This window comes from Lissotriton vulgaris, chromosome 7 (assembly GCF_964263255.1).
Source record: "Lissotriton vulgaris chromosome 7, aLisVul1.2, whole genome shotgun sequence".
Lineage (NCBI taxonomy): Eukaryota > Metazoa > Chordata > Amphibia > Caudata > Salamandridae > Lissotriton > Lissotriton vulgaris.
In genome coordinates, this window is record NC_141695.1 from 197,162,044 (window position 1) to 197,183,354 (window position 21,311).

General features: G+C 46.8%; 1 protein-coding gene across 1 annotated transcript in view; it reads right to left on the reverse strand.

Annotated features, from left to right (window-relative positions):
• The window catches only part of LOC147701179 (lens fiber membrane intrinsic protein-like), a 36,798-nt gene extending 25,346 nt beyond the window's left edge, over window positions 1-11,452 (reverse strand). Inside the window, exon 1 of the mRNA XM_086929934.1 lies at window positions 11,393-11,452. The gene's annotated coding sequence lies outside the window, so the exon portion shown is untranslated. The remainder of the gene's footprint in view (window positions 1-11,392) is intronic.
• Window positions 11,453-21,311: the final 9,859 nt, after the last annotated feature.

Here is a 21,311-nt window from a genome sequence, read left to right on the forward strand (position 1 = left end):
AACCCAAACTGTGATACTGTAGTGTGTTATCAAATCACAATTTGAGTTTTGTGAATACAAAAATGCCATTTACAAATAAAAGCTGTTACAACCATAAAATTGTTCTGTACACGACAGCCCAAATTGGGTTATTTAAAGTTATGGTAGAATAGGGGACACTAAGTTAATTGTTAGGTCAGTTTAGGTTTAGTTAGGGTCAGGTGTGTCAAGTTAGGTTACCTTAGATTACCTGGGTTTTCTAAAGACCATAATTCTGAATGAAAGCAGCTTCTTAGCACTGGAGTCACTAAACCATTGGTTATAACTCTGCTTACCAAGAGTAATGCACGGCTTTCTCCGCAAAAAATAAGCATTTCAGAGTATTTTTAGGAACAGCATGGACCGAACACTTGAGCTTTACCATGAATTAGGTATGAACATTCAACAGAGTTGGGATCAAAGACATCTGTCTGATACATGTCATACTTCCCCACAGGCAAGTCTGCCTCCTCTAAGGTAGGGTGGAGTGCAGGGGGCTAAGTGTTTCTCAGAAATCCGGAGCATAAGTGGTAGGTAATATTGGTTACTACTAACATTCAAGAGCCTGTGTTACTATTGTACTTGAACTGCATACAGGTGTATCAGTTACTGGGCTGTTACAATGTTTTCTTTTGTTCTTGGTACGTCCAGGTCTTTCAGATTCTGTCAGCGGTTCAGTGTTACTCCAAATGAATACCAAAAACCGGACAGTGGTCCAGACAAACCAAAAACAGCACCAACCTCCAAATGTATACAGACCAATCAATATTTAAGAAAGAATGAATTTCGTGTGTCAGTCCAAAGATACCCCCTGTCAAAGGGCACCACTCCCACCGCAGAGTTAAGTATAATTGTCCCAAAATTTGATTGTGGTATATAAATATAAGAAAATAAAAGCAATTGAACAAGTATCAAGACTCTGCACTTCAATAAGGACTTCAAGAAATATGACCTGATTTAATTTGCCTTGCAAGTGGTGCCGGACTACATTTTGGGCCAATTACTCCAAATGAACTCCAACCCCAGAAATTGGGAAGCTACAGGTACTTGAAAGTATCAATTTTGCGTAGTCTTATGTATGGACCTCATGCCCAGCCCCACGTTGAACACCAAGACCTCACAACTGCAGCCTCCGCCAACTCTGCAAACTCTTTGTTTGGCGACTTCAAACTGTCCAGTAACATCTGCCCAAAACCTGTAAAGGGTGGCTCCCCTCGCTGACTGGTCAGCACTGACATCTCTGAAATAATCATTCATTCATCCACAGCAAGAGGGCATCCTGGGCGACATCTGCCCATCAATGACCAGTGTCACATGGCACCTCCTTTACATCTCGATGGACTGACCACAAAGCCCTCGACCTATGGTACATCTCCTCAACTCACTGTAGCCAACAAAAGCTAAAACAAATACTGTAATACTGTGCATATCTTTCTACAGCTTGCTTCGTGACTTCACCAGGAAGGCCACACAGCCCTGGCTGTCACATGCAACCCAAAGCAGACATCGAGACCCTTCTCCAAGACACCCACCTCTTGCTCTAACTGAGAGCCAATATCCATGCTTCACTCAACCCTGATCCCAAACCCCCAAGCCATTCACTCCCTTCTAAAGCTCCGTGGCAGCTAATGGACCAGTCCGTTGTTGGAGCAGAAATGGAGGTGGCAGTCGGGGGGTGTGGCCCTCCGAAAACAACCCTGAGCCACCCTTAGACAACTCGGCACAGAAGTCAAGGTTAACTATTACAAACGCGCTACCAGTGAGGCCTGTAACAAACGCAGAGCACTTTTCAGTGAACTGCAAACACTCCACAGCAACACTCGCGCCTATCCGCAATTTAATTCCATAAAAGACAACAGTGGCAGCAATCAGTCACATGTCAAATCCACATCCAGACCCACAATCGCTACAGAAATTGTATCCCTGAACACACATGGGCAACTTTCTCCGCAGTTTTAAAGGAAGGCCTGTTGGTGCCGTCCTTGAAAGCTGCCTTCTGCACCGAAAGATAATTCTATCATCGTTCATCAAGGAAAAGTCAAGTCAAGTCAAAGGATTTATATAGCGCACTACATACCCGGAGGGTTTCAAGGCGCTTAGGAAGGGGAGGAGAATTATTTGTCAAATATCCACGTTTTAAGTTGCTTTCTGAATGCTAGGTGGTTCTGGGTAAGGCGAAGGTAAGCGGGGAGAGAGTTCCATGTTTTAGCAGCCAGGTATGAAAAGGATCTGCCTCCCATGGTGGTCTTGTTGATGCGAGGTACAGTGGCGAGGGCTTGGCTGGAAGAACGTAGTTGGCGGGAGGGGGTGTAGAAGGACAGTCGTGAGTTGAGGCATTCTGGACCGATGTCGTAGAGTGATTTGTGTGCGTGGGTAAGCAGTCGGAAAGTGATCCTCTTATTGACGGGTAGCCAGTGGAGGTCTTTAAGGTGACCAGAGATGTGAACGTTGCATGGGATGTCTAATATGAGTCTGGCTGAGGCGTTTTGGATTCGTTGGAGTTTCTTCTGGAGTTTTGCGGTAGTACCTGCGTAGAGGGTGTTTCCGTAGTCCAGTCGGCTCGTGACCAGAGCGTGGGTGACTATTTTCCTTGTTTCGGAGGGGATCCAGCGAAATGTTTTTCTGAGCATGCGAAGAATGTTGAAGCAGGAGGAGGATACGGCGCTGACTTGTCTGTTCATTGAGAGTGAAGAATCCAGGATGACGCCTAGGTTCCGTGCGTGGTCAGTCGGGATGGGTGCTTTTCCGAGGGCTTCCGGCCACCAGGAGTCGTCCCATGCAGAGGGGGATGTACCTAAGATGAGGACTTCTGTTTTGTCTGAGTTCAGTTTCAGACGGCTTTGTTTCATCCATTCGGCAACTTCTTTCATTCCTTCGTGTAGGTTGGTTTTGGCGGTGCTGGGGTCATTGGTGAGGGAAAGGATCAGTTGGGTGTCATCCGCGTACGAGATGATGTTGAGGTTGTGTTGGCGTGCGATGGCCGCGAGGGGGCTCATGTATACGTTGAAGAGGGTGGGACTGAGTGAGGATCCTTGTGGTACGCCGCAGATGACTTCAGAGGCCTCGGACTTGAATGGTGGAAGGCGGACTCTCTGGGTTCTTCCGGTGAGGAACAGGGTGATCCATTCAAGTGCTTTTCCTTGCATTCCGATGTTATTGAGGCGTTGTAAAAGGGTGCTGTGGCAGACTGTGTCGAATGCTGCAGAGAGGTCGAGGAGGATGAGGGCGACTGTGTCTCCATTGTCCAGTAGAGTTCGAATGTCGTCTGTTGCTGCGATGAGGGCGGTCTCAGTGCTGTGTTTGGCTCGAAAGCCAGATTGTGAGGGGTCGAGGGATTTGTTGGCTTCAAGGAAGGCGGCGAGCTGGTTGTTGACAGCTTTCTCGATGACTTTGGCCGGGAATGGAAGAAGCGAGATGGGGCGGTAATTTTTGAGTTCGGTGGGGTCCGCTGTGGGTTTTTTCAGAAGGGCGGTGAGTTCAGCGTGTTTCCAGTCTTCCGGGAAGGTGGCGGAGTTGAAGGAGCAGTTGATGACGTCTCGGAGGTGCGGTGCTATGGCGGAGTCTGCTTTGTTGAAGATGTGGTGAGGACATGGGTCTGTGGGGGATCCTGAGTGGATGGAATTCATCAGTCGGATGGTGTCCTCAGTGGAGATTGGGTTCCAGTCGTTAAGGGTGTTCATGGGGGGATGATGATCAGCAGATGGTAGGGTGGGTTGGTTTCCGGGTTGGTTGTCAAAGCTGTTGTGGATGTCTGCAATCTTGTTGTGGAAGAATGAGGCTAGGGAGTCGCAGAGGGTTTGAGAGGGTGTGATGTCGTTGGAGTTGGCCGAGGGATTGGAAAATTCCTTGACGATGTTGAAAAGTTCCTTGCTGTTGTGAGCGTTGTTGTCGAGTCGATCCTTGAATGCTGTTTTCTTGGCTTTTCGGATTAGTTGGTGGTGAGTGCGGGTGGCGTTTTTGAAGGCGTCCTTGGTGCTGGTGGTTGGGTCTTTTTTCCAGGCCTTTTCAAGGGAGCGGCAGAGTTTCTTGGACTTCTTGAGATCATCGTTGAACCATGAGGCCTTCTTGCTGCCAGGTTTGTTTTGACGTTTTTTCAGTGGTGCTAAGGTGTCAGCGGTGTTGGATAACCATAGGGTGAGGTTGGCGGCGGCTTCGTTAGCGTTGGAAGAGGGGGCTGGGGTGTGTTGAAGGAGCGATGCGGAGATTTGGTCCGTGGTGATTTTGTTCCAGTTCCTTTGCAGGGTAGGTTACTGCAGATATGGCCCGCTAACCCAAAATATGGATTGTTCATGTTAAACACAGCAATTACTGCCCGGGGCTAGTCAGACTGCAGTACTACTAGATAGCAGTGCAAAGTTTCATACAGCAGCGATACCTAGTGAAGGAAAATGATTATAACACGTGAAGCAGTAACAACCAGTGACTGCCACTTTTTTGTCAGACTATGACATCTGGTGAAAAAATTGCTAGCGCTGGCTTGGCGTTTGCATCAGTGACACCTACTGATGTGACCAGAAAATGACATGCAGGAGAAATAGACACTTAGGAAAGGAGACCACCAGCTAGGATGCTCCCTGCGTCATGTTCTGTAATCTGAGCAGTGCAGTTCAGAGGTAATAACTGTGTTTACAAACATCCCTGCAAAAAAGCTTGAAAAAACTGTTAACGACATAAAACTGGCTATACTCCCGATTTGAACATAAAACTTCCACTTCGAAGGTTTAACTGCCTCTTTTCTATGATTTATGTGTCTCGACCCTGGTATGTACAGTGCTTAGTAATGCAAGTGTGACAAGAAGCGCTTAAAACTGTTCTTATTGCATCATTCGTTTAAATCCACCAACCCCAAAAGCTCATGAACCTTCTCTTCTTTAAACTTATTTTCATCTGCCCCTCCCACCCCCCTCCACCACCACCACACTCGCAAAGCTGCGCCAGTTTGAAATGATTGCAGGGCAGGCTCATCTTTTCATATTTCTGAGGCTGATAAAATAAGTAGAACGTCTGCTGGACATTAGCAGTCAGTCCTCATACTGACTTGGTGAAGTGGCTTTTGTCAGAAGTGCTCAGGGAAATGCACTGCACATGTGGTAAATGGTCACACAGATGTACTTGTGCCCCAAAACTTTGGAATCCAAGAGTAATCTCCGTGTACAAAGAGACCAAAGAAGAACATGTGTTTCAGCAACACCATTCTGATAGTTTGAAAGAAAGCTCTGGCAAAAAGATGTGCACCCACCCGAAATGAAAGGGTTAAGCATGTTGCATGGATTCGCACCGGAGAGTTGCATGGACTGTATGCAATCGTTTTAACAATAAAGAGAACTCCTTTTTCTGTAATTGTTCGTCCAGCTCTTGTGAAGTACTGTAATTAACTCATATTGGTAATATCTCATTCTGATTCTGAATTCAGAGACTGTAGAAGGAGGGAGGGCTGAATTTAACGTGCCATGACACAATCCCGTGACTTTCGACTGCATTGTTTTTTAATGGCAAGCAGTAAATTTGATCGGTAAGAACTAGTAGGGGGCTAAAAACAGCAGCATTTGCTTCCGAAGAGAACCACAAAATGGACGTTTCTTTTTACACGATATAGGTCTGTTGCTGCTACAGAAATATTCGCTTCAATCTTTCTGCCCTAATGCCTTGTGTGGGGCTACTGTCCATGTCCTGTGATAGTCACAGAAAGCGGGGGTGCCAGTGTACCGGAGCAAGAAGTATGTGACCGGCACAGAAAGAGGTCCCGTGAGTAGTACCTAATTTGGGGGGAAATGAATGTCAGGGTCCCAGATATGACACCAACCCAAAATTAACAGAGAGTCCAAATTGAACAATGTACCTGAATATACAAAGAGGAAATGGTCTAACTAGAACGAGTTCCCATCAGTCCACCATCGAGACCGCCCTTCATCATCTGGGATCTCTTGTGTAGTTGTAAATCACAATCAGAGGTAAAAAAACCTGTGCTGGAATGTGAATACACCATGCGCAGGAAAAACCATCTTGATGCTGATGTGATAGGAATAGCGTATCTTGTGGTGAACTGAATAGCAGTGCTTAGAAAATTGTGATTGTGTGAAAAGAGAAAGAAAAGGCTCTAAAATTAGGTCGTGATCGGGACAGTAATTTTAATATAAACCCTCACACTCCTAAATCAATAAAAACAGTGCAAATTAGTGGTATAACAAATGTCCACTAAAAAAGGATATAAGGTCGACATGTTTCTGCAGACTAGTGAGGTCTAGAGATCCCCTGCTGCTTCTTCAGGACCATTAGTGCTACTGCTGAATTAAACCATATCACCTGAGAGTGTATGTGCGATCATCTTCTCATCCCACGTGATGGGAAGGAACAGCTCCACCTCACCTGGCACGAGCTCAGGTAGTGGATGCACCGCACTCTCCGTCGGTGCACCGGTCGTCCCTCTAAGCTCTATCGTAGGGAGGAGGATACGCTATTCCTATCACATCAGCATCAAGATGGTTTTTCCTGCGCATGGTGTATTCACCTTCCAGCACAGGTTTTTTTACCTCTGATTGTGATTTACAACTACACAAGAGATCCCAGATGATGAAGGGCAGTCTCGATGGTGGACTGATGGGAACTCGTTCTAGTTAGAACCATTTCCTCTTTGTATATTCAGGTACATTGTTCAATTTGGACTCTCTGTTAATTTTGGGTTGGTGTCAGTTTTGTTCAGGGGGCTTAACAGATAGGGTCTATAAACGTACCCCTGGGACCTTTTCTGTGTTTGGTAGGGTCCCAGATATTCCTCCGGAGGCGACTGCTGCTTTCACCACCCGCTCTCCCTGTCAGAGCTGCCAAATGGTAGTACCAGTGTTGCCTATTTCCCACCACACTCATGCAAACGGGTCAATATGGACTAATCCTGGCCATCGACAGCTGCAGAAATAGCCTGAACATGCTGAAATCATTTATATTTATTTTGTATTGTTAAATCGTCTGCTGATGTTTAAAAAACGTAGACAGTGCCACCATGTGGTGGGCTGTTATAAATATGTGCTGGTGTCTAGAACTGCCAGTGTGGTGCACCGGCAAACACCAGCACAAATTAAGCACTGCTTGTGAGAATTCCATGCCTGTTACTGCACAGAAATGCTGGTACCTTATTGGTCAGGAATGAGGTGCATTGTGTGGGATTAGTGAATCTTTCAGGACAGGGAAAGCAGTGCAAGGCAAGTCTAGTAATTGATGCTTTGTGTGAGCCTTATAGGTGTTTCAGTACTGAGGGAGCAATGCAGGACAGGTTTGGTAAAGACCTGCAATGCGACAGATATGTGGATGTTGTAATACTGAGAAGGGAATGCTATATAAGGAAAACGATGCATTGAGTGGACTCTGTGGATGTTTCAGTCAACTGAGGTAGCGATGCATGACAAGTCAGACCAGAGGTCGTTTGCATTATCCCAAAAAAGCATGAACACTAATATATGACTGTAGTTCTTTTATAGAGAACATTGACCGTTTGTCAAAAAACAAAATCCACGTGGCCTTATTTATGAGGTCTTGCGACAGTTTTGTGCTTCCTCTGACTCACTTTAGTAACATACTGCAGCAATTCCTCACTTTTGCACCTACAGATACGTCATGAAATACTGACGTATCTGTAACTCCTTGCGACATGACGCACCATACTGTAAATATGACACATCCAATATGTCGCAAGGAGGGCGCACTGAGAAGAGACGCATAGCTGCTTTCACGCAGTGATGCGTCACTTCTCCTAAATGTGGCCCACAGTTTCCACAGTTACACCCCAAATGGACCAGCACGGCGCTGCCATTGGGTCCTTTTGCTCTGCAAGAGATGTGCAGACCCTCTTTGCCTTCCTCTTCACTCCTCAGCAGTCATGATATGGATTGTCATTTCCGCCGCAGTGGGCTCGCAACTTTCCGGCTTTCTAATGATTATTCCAGTGCCACCCGAGTAAACGACTGAAACGAATGGCTAGAAGGATGCACAGAGGGGTCCGGATGTCTCAGCAGGAGTGGCATCCATTCCAGAAGCTACCGCCCTGCCCACCTGCCAGAAGCAGGGTTGGAACCAGAAACATAGGTCAGTGGGTTCCTTTGCAACTCATGGGTTTGAATACATGAGCTCGAGCAAATGAATACCAATGTCTTTGGCAACAGTAACTTGTTTCACCCATGATGCCAAAAAACACAGTTTGCCAGCCAATGCTTCGTGCCACTTTAATGGTGCTTGTACACCAAGAGAAACACAGAATTCTAAATTGCAAGAGAGGATTCGAGCCTGAAACCCACAGCTGACAATAGGCAATATCTGTACTTGCCCCTCCAGGCTGTGTGCCCCACTGGCGGGGAGTCCTTGCAGACCTGGGTGACATCAACTGCCCTAGCTGCACGAATCCATACAGTGTATGTACAAAAGTGCTATTTACACCCATCTCAACATATGTCATTTTATTGACCCCAGAAGGATGAAAGCTGCTTCCAATACAGGTTTTGGCCTGTGACCTCTCCTCCCGAATAAGCCAATGCACCATGTGTGAAATATATAACTTCAGAGGTGAACTGTCCTACAGTAGGTACAGTGCAGCAAGCAGTGCGACTTGCTCTGCTCAACCTTCTAGGTTTTGCAGGAATGTTCATGCACACGGTTAACATCCCTGGTTTGGGGAGGTAGGTGAAGGGAAGCTCTAGGTGTCTAAGTTGGCAAGGAAGGTCAAATGAGTCCTGAGATGGCCACCTCTCTCAGTGTCATCAGAAACACTATTTCCAGCCCTGGGCTTTTCCACTTCCAAATCACTGCTTTTGGTTAGTTCCAAGGATGCAAAGCAAGGCTAGAAGCTCTCAAGCACCAGTCCTCCCAGGGTCCCATCTTGTGTCCTGTCATCTTCAACTTATTCATGGAGCATCTTTGGGCTCTATTTAAAATAACAGCTGCAGCATTCCACAACATGCTCATGCTACACACTCAGGTGAACGTTATCTCCACTTCAGGTATCCTATTCCTTCATCAGAGCCCGCCCCTCGTCCGGACCTGGGTGTCCAGCGCCTTCCTGAAGCGAAACCCCACAAATGACTGTTATTTGCAAAAACTCCAAGCAACAGCTAGTCCAACCCTAGCTCACTTACAACATCCTGGACAGATTCAAACCTCAACTTTCCCCTATTGCCATGTCACTTGTTTTCACCGGAGAACCCCCCTTCAATCTGGGGGTTCACATTACGAAGAATACAAAGATTACAAAAATGACCCGATACTTTCGCAGCTGAAGAAGGGGAAATTGTTCCTCCCAGAAAGAGACCTCATTACTGCTGTACAAGCCCATATACGCTCGCATCTGGATGATGACAACAGCCGATTGCTTGGCATCCCAGACCCCCGTAACTCATGCAGGTCCTGAAAAAAGATCTGAACACATCATCCCATCCTGATGTAACAACACTGGCTCTTCCTGTTGGTCCTCACCATCTTCAAACCCATTAGTACAACAACTAAAAAAAGAGCGTACAATGTAACATAAGTATCACTCAATTTGAGCATTGAAATAATTCCATATATTATGATGCCCATGAGTATCCCACAGAGACAGTTCAATGTAATTCAATTCTTCTGAAGTCTTGTATATGTGTTCAAATCCAACTTTATTGCATTTTTTTATCAAACAAATTTCAATCAGGTCAGCCAGCGTGTTTCGGCCCTTAGGACTTCATCAGGGTTGGACAAGTGTCTTCATAGAACAAAAGTTTTGTTACCATGTAGTATAGCACCCTCTATTCCATCTTACTCACCCGTGTCACAGCCCCCAATACACGGGAAATCGTCCTGCACTAAAAAAAAATCTGACCACATCATCCCATCCTGATGAAACAACACTGGCGCTTCTTGTTGGTCCTCGCCATCTTCAAAACCAGCCGCAGTACTTGCAAAGTCATCATAACCAGTAGCCACCCTTATCTGGATCACTTACACAACCATTCCATGGCATTGGAAAAGTGCAGGAAAGAAAAGGCAACGGCCTTCCCCATGTATGTTCACAAGATATGGGTGAATATTATTTTGCCCCTCAGGACTGCCCCATCCCTCCTCAAGTTTAGGGAACAGTTGAAGACCCACCTCTTTAAAGAACACTACATCACAAAGCAGTAACACCTTGCTCACAGAAAGCAGTCACCTCCCATCTCACTCCTTGACAGTAGCATTGATTTTAGTCTCTTGACTAGGTTTATGCTATACTAATACCGCAGGCATACAGCAGCCAGAATGTATCATGTTGTTACATCACAGCTCAGGACTGCATACAATGTCCGTGATGACACGGAGTGAGATGAGGCCTATCTCTGACCAGAGCAAAGCTAATGATGCAAGTAAAGAAGCGCTTCCTGCCCGCCAGAGCGTGCTTCGGGGCGCATGCTTTGAATAAATCCCCTGCCACGTGTGTGGGGCTAAGAGCTGACTCCAGGTCACCGGGGGACTAATGTGCGGTTCCTAGCCCTAAATGTAGCGTAGGGTTGCTGTATGAGAGAGATGGGCGGGCAGGCGGGAGCCCTCCCTTGTGCGAGGGTGTTGCGTGCACGGATACTCTCGCAGTGTAGGCAGTGGCCAGCTGTGCTCGCACACTGCACACCAGGAGACGCGGTCCAAAGCCACGTTCAAAAGTTCGAAGCCAAAAAGACAGGGCCTTGCTGCAGAAACACCTGGGCACAGCGCTTAGAAACGGCAGTCGTGTGGGGTGAAGCGCTGTATGTTATCATCAGAACCAGTAGTTGTATATTCTAATTCAGGAGACTGGTTATTCTGCCCACTGTACAGGTGTGGGGCCGGGAAGGGTACAGCTGCGAGAGGAGAGCTATGGGCTTTTAACTCGTATTATTGACTCGGTCTACAGTCAATGCACACAAATTGGCATGCAACGGCGAACCACACATTGCACAAAGTGCCACAATTTACTGCATGTCAAATAACCTAATAATTGCCTGGGTTATAACGCGCAGGCTGGCACCTCATGAACAAAAGTAGGGTACGAACTGTTCGCCTCTTATTTCTATCCCTGATCCACATTATCACGGATATTAGAATGCAGTCAAAGAAAAGCAGTTAATGCCCCTACGTTAATGCCCGCAAGCTACGTCTTCTCATTGGATGAGCCACTCCCAGTGTTGCCCACGAGGTGCCATGGCATACCCCTGCCCGCCACACAGAATTCTGAACTACGTCCCTTTTTCATCAAAAGTCTGAGTAGTTGGACACCGACAGACTGGTTGGGCCACGTCTTTAATTTCTGATTTTATACACGTGTAAGCGTTTTGATTGTCTGCAGCGTGCAGGTGTGTCGGTGTATGTCGTCATGTATGAGCGCGGTGCAGTTGCACGCAGAACGACTTACCTGGCCCAAGGCCTTGCTCGCGAGCCGACAAGAAGCTGTTTCTCCTACGCTGAGCACAGCTCGAAAGGCAGAGCAGGCGGCATTCCAAAAAGTTATCCCTTTAACATTTCTGTTGATGGTGGCAAATCCTTTAGTGCAAACAACAATTCTCAGAGGCACATCGCGGGGCAGGCGTGGGGCACGTGACCCCCCCTCCCAGCCAGCCAATCGGAGCCAGGCCGCAGGTTCCAGAACGCCAGGGATGCCGATGCTGCATTCACCCCCGGGGCTGAATGAAAATGATGAGATGGGCATTTTCAATGAGCCCTGAGCTAACTTTTCAGAACAAATCCAAGCCGGGCCCTGGAACAATCAGTGGGCATTGTGCCCGGCGTGGGTGCCCATTCAGCGGAAGAGCGCTGCTCTGCAGAAACGACAGCGCGTGCGCCTATAAGGGCCGATGTATTGATACCCAAGGAAGGGAGATTATACGCCACGGCCCGGGACGGTGGACTCTGTGCAGAAAGGTTTCCTGCAGGCATGGAAAACAACTGATGCTTCTGCATAGTGCTCCGGAGACCTCTTCGAGAGCAAGCGCTTTGGGGCAACACACAACAACTATTAACCGCCTATCAAACTCTGATCACGGGTTCTGGAGTGGGTGCTACACACCGCAAAGCGCTACAACGCCAAGTCAGGGGTAGTAATCGCTACATAAATACAACTATGCAATCACAATGTATCTTGACTGGACAGATATATATATATATATATATATATATATATATATATATATTTTTTTTTTAAGATACTATGGTATAGTGAGCTGCGTATTGCGTAACTCAACATTCATTCACCAATCAATGGTATCTTGACGCTCTCATAGGCACGGTCCTGTGAAAGAAGTGTTTATTGATAGGTTTCAAGGCATTTTATGACGTACATAAACGTCATAAGGGAAGTGAAAATGATAGATTACTTTTGATAAACAGGTAGCTGCTGGTGGCTTCAATGTGGTTCTATTCGAAGTTTTCTGTTGCCTTTGCTCACCTTCAGTAAAGTATTTTCATTGTCCCTCCTGCAGGCGCCATTAGGTAGCTCAGGGTATCCACTGTAAAGGGCCCGATTCTGGCGGACCCACTTAGATTGTCATCTTTCTGAGGTCAATACAATGAGTAACATTGAGTTGGAGTCACAGTTACTACATTATCAGTGCTTAAAGTTCTGCCTGATCGCAGTGTGCGCTACATTAGTGTAGTGATTATTATTAAAATGGAACAACAGATATTTGTCTCACAATTAATACATAAAATGCTAAATATTGCACGCAGACTGCAGCAGTGTGGTGGGACGTGATGCCAGCCCTCCAAGAATTGAGCATATTGCATAAACACGAACACTAGAAGTAATGTTTGTTTTTTACTCTCTATAAATATAGGACACATGCTAGACATGTCAGCCTTAAGGTGGTCTTCCTTCCAAATGTTTTGCCTCAACAGTCCTCCATTTTTGCTGATCTAATTTTTGTTGGCTTTAGGACTATGCGCACTTTACCACTGCAAACCACTACTAAATTGTTTGTGCTCCCTACCTAAAACATGGTAACATAGGCTTGCACCCAACTGGCACATTTAATTTACATGAGGAGAAGAAGCTGTTACCTACCTCACTTGCACATCACCAAGGGTTTCACTTTCACACTAACCTTTTGTGAACTTAGACAAGCCAGGGAGGAAGCCTTAGACACCTCAAGGGATGGAAGCCTCTAGAAACGTCTCCTACATCAAAGGCCAGGTATATATATTGGACCCTCAGACCCAACTTTTCAGTACTCGCCTGGATCTGTGGATACTGAAGCAGAAGGACATCCAACTGCTCGAGGCCGGCCCTGCTTGCTGATAAGGAAGACTGGAACTTTTCTCTTTCTCACAGCCTGAAGTGACGTCAAGGATCAGCTGTCTGACCTCCTATTAGGGTTGCAGGGACATAAGAAGCTCCAGGGGCCCTTGCCACTGCCCCTTTGACCGGCTGCCTGAAGCCGCAACTGGACATGCCTGAGTCTGGCTGGATTCTGCTGGAGTGAGTCCCGCATCCCCAAGTGGTGCCCTTCAGGTCTTGGAATCCTAGGGGCCTCATTTATGAGGCCTTGTGTCAGTTTTGCGCTGCTGATGCGTCACTTTTTGTGACGCATCGGCGGCGTAAAACATGTGCCTTGTTGCGCCATATTTGAAAAGTGACGCATCTAGGTAGATGTGTCACTTTTTAAACCCCTGCGACACATCATACCTGCGTCAGGTATAATGTATGCAGAGGGGGCGTTCCCCCGCAAAAAGCCTCGTAATAGTGACGCAGTGAAATCTATGAGATTTCACTGCGTCACTTTTAGGCCGCCGTTGCGTCAAAATCTTGCGCCTGCCTCACAGCAGGCGTAAGACTGACGCACGCCCTTTCACATGGGGCTTTCCCCATATGAAAGGACGCATTGCTGGAGTTGCGTCACTTTTGTGACTCACTCCAGCAATGCGTCACTTTTGCGCTTACAGATACGTCAGAAATACTGGCGTATCTGTAACTCCTTGCGGCATGATGCGTCATACATTAAATATGATGCATCATTGGTGTCGCAAGGAGTGCGCAGTGAAAAGTGACGCATCGCTGTTTTCATGCAGCGATGCGTCACTTTTCATAAATAAGGCCCCTAGTGTGGCATTAGTTGAGCTCTCCCTGAAGGTCTGGGCTTATTGCAACTGTGAAAGAGCCTTATTGCACCAAGATCAAGCCACCCATGCTGAAAGCCAAGGCAAAGCTCAGTTGACCTCATTTCTTCATGCTACAGCGACTACCAACAACAAGAGATCTGCACTTTGAGCACAGCACCAACCGCCCGCTGTGAGTGCCAATGGAAGCTCCAGCAATGACCGTCCGCGACACCCAACAGGATCCTCGTGCTACAGTGATAACCGTCTGTAACACCCAGCCTGTTCTTCACGCTGAAGCAATCACCATCCATGACACTCTCCGTACACCTTGCGCTCTTCTCCACCATAAACTGGGCCTATCATGCCGGATTTTGAGCAGGTAATTTTTTCTAAGTAGGACTAACCTGGTCCCTGTATCCGGCCGTGTTTCATCGATACTCGGCCTGACTTATGACTTTCACCCAGTCTCGCACCCCTTTGTGCTTTTAGATTATACTTACCTGAAACCTTTAAAATTGCATATTTACAGTTCTACTGATTGGCTTTTTGTTGTTTTGGTATTTAAATATTGAATAAATATTACACTATTTTTCTAAATTGGTATGGGATTTTTCTTATGTTGTTTTTCACTTTATTTCTGTTTGAAGTGCTTCATAAATACCTAACACATTGCCTGTCTGCTTTTGTGCCAAGCCACCAGACATTTAAGCACACATTTATCTGGAGTTTTCTGGTGGCTTCACCCTGACAAGAATTGTGGTTTCTGCTCGAGTAGCATTTCATCCCCTCAAACAGTAATCAAATGTCTTACATTGGTGTTCAACAGTGAGGAGGAGTCCGCGGGTTTGTACAGAGCCGTACTGTGATTTTTTGAAGCACTAAAATCCAAGATAAATATTCTGAGACCATTTCAATTTTTAATTTTTTTTTTCGTTGATTAGTTCTTTTGCTTTTTTCAAATTTACCCTCGTTTTACTTTACTGTTGTGCCTGAAATCACACCTGAAAGGATGGAGATTGAGCTACTTGTTGGATGAGCTCAAGGAGTTCTGTAAGGGAAGAAGGTTTCCAGCCAAGAACAACACCAGAAAGCTTGAGCGCTGAGGGCCTGGGCGGAAGTCCACCAGTCCCTGGATACTGCAGCCAGCAGAGGAAGGGAGGGATGAGTGGAGGAGCAGGGAAGGGGGCCTGGATGAAGGTCATGAAATACAGCACTCAGGGGAGGGCTATGATTCCCGGCCCCTGCCATAGAACTTTCTCCCAGAGCAGGGAGCAGTGTGTCCTCACAGTGCCTGTCCCTAGAGGAGCTGGCAGAGAGGGAGGTTCATCTACAGATGGGCAAGCTCAAGATGGAGGAAAATAAACTGCACATGGAGGAAAATCTTGCTTTGGAGTGACTGGTTTATGAAAGGAGCCTCACAGAGTTGGGCATCAGATTGAAGGAAGAGGAATCCATCAGTAATGTTGACAGCATACTTGAAGTGTATGAGGGGGACAAGAAAATCCACATGCCTAAAGATCAGGTGTCCAGCTAAGTGATAGCAGATGATTTTGAAAAATGTTTTTCTGCCTATGAAGTGGTCCTCAAGATGCACAAGGTCCCAGAAGAGTTTTTATCGGCATCACTCTGTAAACAAATTCCTGCAGGGGGGATGGATACCTTACTTACATTGGAGGTGGAGTACCAGATAAAGTACATCTCCATGAAAGTCATCCTTGTTCTCAAGTTTGGGCTCTCTCTTGAAAGGTGCCACATTGGATTCAGGGATAACCAAAAATTGCAGAAACATTCTTGGGTGGATCTTGATTACGCCAGAAAGGGACTGAATGGTTACGTGCAGGGTAGCAAAGGTGTTGATTTTACTTGGTTATTGAATATGGTACTGAGAGAGAGCACATGTCCAATATCCGTTTTATACAGCTACACCACCACCTGACTGATAGTAAGCATTAGAAATGGGGTTTCTGGTTGGCTAGGGAATGCACCTGAACCAGGCATAACCCATCACTCTAGTCAGGGTAAGGGAGTTACACACCCAAGATAACCGCCGTTCACCCCCTTGTAGCTGAACAGAGCAGTCAGGCTTATCCCCGAGGCAATGTGCAAAGCATTTGTGCAACACACACACCAGTGACATCCTAGGTACACCACAAAAGAGACTCCACGCCAGGATATATAAAAATATCACTTGTATTATATATCAGCACATTAGACCACACTCACATAAATCACAAGCAGACTGCCAACTAGGCAATTGCTAGAATCATGACAGTTAGCATGTTACAGTAAAATACTCTTGTGCTGCAAACTTCATAAAACCATTCCACTGCACATAATACACAGCTCTTGCAAAAAAAATAACACTTGTTACTCTGATCTTCAAAAAGGAAGTAAAGCATCGGTTTCCCCCAGTCATCAAGCAATACAATACATTTGAGTAAAAATGCCACAAGTGCCATGGCCATATGCCTCTTCACTTGAAGGAGACCTGAACATGGCGTTCCTACGCTCTTGCTAGTCTGCAGGTTATTGGGCCGCCTGCCCATGTACTGCGGTGAGGGCGGCTGTAGAAGGGGGAAGGAGCTGAGCGGGACCTCCATTGAGGATTCTTCCCCACTCAGTGGCTAAGAAAACCCAAAGACCAAACGCCTTCCAACGGTATTCCCAGGGCAGAGGGACTCATGCGACTCCCTCTCACGGTGCAAAAAAACCTAGAGCGGCCTCACATGGCCCGCTCCTTTGCCAGAAAGTAAGCACAAGGAAGCTTTTCCACAAAGTAAAGCAGAAAGAAAACTTTTCTGTCCCTGAGGTTTCCAAAACAGGAGGCCAGCACACACTAGCCAATGGATATGATATTCTTCACAAGCAGGATACCATAGGAGGGCAAACATAGTCTGTCCTTTTCCTGTGCCACAGACAGAAATAGCAACTGTAAGCCAACCCATCACTCACACAGCAGGATCCACTTGTTTCCAGAAGTGATCTAAAGTCTTGGGGTTTTAGGTTCAATACTTTTTTTACATTGTTCTCTTTGTGGCAAGGGTTTCTGAGCCCAGTCTAAACCAGTCCTGGCCTCCTTGGGCCAGCTTGACCGCAGGAGGTGATGACAGCATTTTGACAAGGAGACACAGCCCATTCAGGTGCTAGTGAATCCCCTCCCACCACTCTAAATGCAAAAAAGGTCTATTTAGCCTGGCTATGAGTCACCCAGGCAAGGCAGCGCACACCTCAACCCCCCTTGGAACTGTATAGAGTGAATGCACATCCCAGCTCCTGTAACTCTAAAAACTAGGCGGTGAATACACAAATAGGCAGGGCACACAAGATGATTAAATAAGAAAGTGCCCACTTTCTAAAAGTGGCATTTGCAAACAGGCAATTTTAAAACCACCTTCACTAAAATGTGTGTTATCAAATTCTGATCTCAGAGAGCCTAAACTCCATTTCTCTATCTTGTCCCAGTTGAAAGTTACACATGCAAAATGTTACAGTGCAGCTACAATGGTAACCTATGGGGCAGACAGCCTTTCAACAGTGAAAACGAAATACAGTATTTCACTATCAAGACATGCAAACCACACCAGTACATGTCCTACCTTTCATATACACTGCACCCTATCCGTGGGGGTACCTTGGACCTACCTGAGGGGTGCCTCAAAGTAAGAAAAGGGAAGGTTAGGGTCTGGCAAGTAGGTGCACTTGCCAGGTCGACATGGAAGTACCTAACTGCACACAGACACTGCAGTGGCAGGTCTGAGTTACATTTACAGGTTGCTCATGTTGGTGGCACAATCAGTGCTGCAGGCCCAATAGCAGCATTTCATTTACAGCCCCTGGACAAAGCCAGGGTAGACTAATCCTTCTCTTGATGGACTTCCCTGCTTGGGGCGAAGGAACCCAGCCCACAACAGCAGGGGCAAGTTCGAGTTCTATGCTGTGCTGAACCCAGTTGGATCCTTCTGTCCGTATTGCTGAAGTGAACACGATGGTACCAGAGACATATATGAAACTCAAAAGAATGCAAGCTGGACAATCATTTCAAAGCAGGGAGGAGGGCTGACAACTTTAAAATAACAGTCTCCAAATTATTTCCTGTACCATTTTCCTAAACATTTAAAAAAATCGCTATAATGTTCAGCTTTCCTTTTTAAAAGCAAGTTTTTCCAAGTACATTTAGCAAATATTATGGTTTAGCATAGGCAGGTGATACAGCCTCATTCTTCCTGTCTGATCATTGTTAGAACTGGGGATCTCTAGTTGGCAGAGATAGGTACCTTTGATTAAATAGGGACCCTTGCGTCTAGTCAGGGTAAGGGGCTACACTCCTAAAAAAAACCTGCTCACTCCCTTGGTAGCTTGGCACGAGTAGGCAAACTTATCTCAGAGGCAGCGTGTAAAGCATTTGTGAACACATACATTAAAACAGTGACAACACCACAGATGGACACCACACGGGTTGTATTATAAAAATACGTATTTTTATATAGACTTAAAACAAGACCAGATGAAAAAAATCCACAATACTGTAATCCAAATATGATAAAAAATAGGTTATTCACTTAAAATCAGTCTCTAGCAACAAATACCTCTAACGTGAATTATCACGACGTCGTGACGGGGGAATTCCCAAGGTACGGTGCCGAACGCAAGGTGTGCGGCGTCAGGCCCAGAGTCAAACAGACCCCCAGGGAACAGTACCTTGGAAAAGTGATGAAAAACAAAGACAGCTCACGGCGTCGGGGAGGTGCGGCTTTGTTGGCGCTGTGCAGCATCGGTTCCTTACGACCGCTGGGGAGGTGTAGACTTGGTTCCTTACTGCAGCGCAGGGGAGGTGAGACGACAGTTCCTTACTGCGGCGGGGAGGTGACGTTAGGATGGCACCGAAACCACGGTTCTTCACGATGTCGTATTGTTGATGGATTCTCGGTCACCCACATTGAGGATCGGCTCCGCGTTGTCGATGTCAGATTCTGAGTCGATGCGGCACAGCGTACAAGTCGGAGCAGAGCTCACGGCTTCGGGCAGGTTTCGGCGTCACTTGCTGGCGTTGATGTGGCACGGCGGCCAGCGTCCGGTCTACGGTGCAAGTCAGAACAGCGCTTACGTCTTCGGTGCAGAAGACGGCATCGCTCGCCGGTGTCGGTGTTGCAATTTTCTTCTGCAGCAGCTAAAACTGCAGTTCTGGATGCAGGCAAGCAGAAGAGGTGAAGTCTTGTATCCCTGAGACTTCAGGCAGGAGGCAAGCTCAATTTCAAGCCCTGGGAGATCTTCCTCAAGATGATGAAAGCACACTTAGTCCTTTTTTTAATTTCTTTGGCAATGAAGCAACCACTGCAAGCCAACCCCAACAACAGGCAGCATAGTACAGGGTAGTCTCCTCCTTCAGTTTCCAGGATCTTCTCCTCAGCAAAGGTTCATCTTGATTCTCAGAAGTTATCTAAAGTTCTGGGGTCTGGGTCCACCTTTTTAATACACTAACATCCTTTGTCTCTGAAGGCAGGGAGTGTCTGTACCTGGTCCAAACCAGTTCTGATCAGTTTTGGAGCACATTGTTTACAAGACTCCTTCTCTTCTTTGTCAGGATGGACCAGGGTCCTCAGACACACCACAGGAGGTGGAGCCAGCATCGTGGAAGGCAGGCACAGCCCTATTCAGGTCCCAGGTGCTACTCCTCCCACGACCTAACATGCAGATGGGTCTATTCAGCCCTGTGCTTACTCACCCTGTCTCCTGGAGCCACCCCAGCCCCTGTCACTCACAAACCAGACAAGGAATACACAACCTAGCAGAGGCAGACTTGGATGGTTAGGCAACAAAATACCTACTTTCTAAAAGTGGTATTTTCAAACACAGAATGTTAAAACCAACTCCACTAAAAGATGCATTTTATCATTCTGAGTTCGGGCATACTAATCTCAAAGTTCTACCTAGTTCCCTGAGTCAGATAAGATTATAAAATGTTATAATCAAACTGCCCATTCTGGCCTATAGGGAACAATTAGCCTTGCAATAGTGAAAAACTAAAATGTCTGTAATTCACTATCAGGACATGCCACACTTTTTACATACATTTCACCCTGCCCTGGGGCCTACCTTAGGGGTGACTAATATGTAGAAAAGGGAAGGTTTAGGGACTGGCAAGTGGGTGCACTTGCCCAGTCAACATGGTGGTACCAGACTGCACTCAAGCTCTGCAATGGCAGGCCTGAGACACACTTTACAAGCTGCTCCATTGGGTGACACAAGCAGTGCTGCAAGCCCACTAGCAGCATTTGATTTACAAGCCCTGGGCACACGCAGTGCAATGTACTAGGGTCTGACAAGTAAACCACATAAGCCAATCATGGAGTCACTAATCCATACATCAATTTACTACAGGGAGAACTCACTGTGGCACTGAATAGTAGTGGCACAGTGCCCAAAGCATCAAAAACCAGCAAGAACGTCAGAGGCAACAGCAAAAAATGGAAGTGAGACCCACGCCAATGGTGCCAGGTCTAACACGTGTCCCTTCCAGCTGAAATGTGGGGAGAACTACTCTACTACTTGGGAGTTCTCATCACTAAGGTGGAAAAATCTGGACAGACCATCCATCAGCATTGGCGTGTTCCGTACCAGGGCAGTGTTCCACCGTGAAGTCCATCCCCTGTAGGGAAATGGACTGCCTCAACAGCTTTTGATTCTCACCCCTCATCTGCATCAACCGTCTGAGAGGCCTGTGGTCTGTCTGAAACCGGAAGTGAGTCCCAAACAAGTATGGTCTCAACTTCTTCAGTGCCCAGACCACAGCAAATGCCTCACGTTCAATCGCACTCCACCTCTGTTCCAGTGCAAGTAACCTCCTACTGTTGAAGGCTACACGTTGGTCTAGGCCCTCCTCATTCATCTGTGACAGAACAGCTCCCACACCAAGCTCTGAAGCATCTGTTTGAACAATAAACTCTTTTGAGAAGTTGGGTGCCAGGAGCACGGGCATTGTGCACATGGCAGTCTTTAGGGCATCAAAAGCTTTCTGACAGGTGTCAGTCCAGTTCACTTTCTTGGGCTGCTTCCTGGAAGTCAGCTCTGTCAAGGGTGCAACCTTGCTGCCATACACCTTGACAAACCTCCTGTAATACTCAGTGAGTCTTAAAAAGGCTCTCACTTCTGTCTGAGTCTTGGGGGGTTCCCAAGCCAGGATGGTCTCAATCTTGGGCTGTAGGGGCGCCACCTTGCCGGGCCCTACACCACGGAACCCTGTC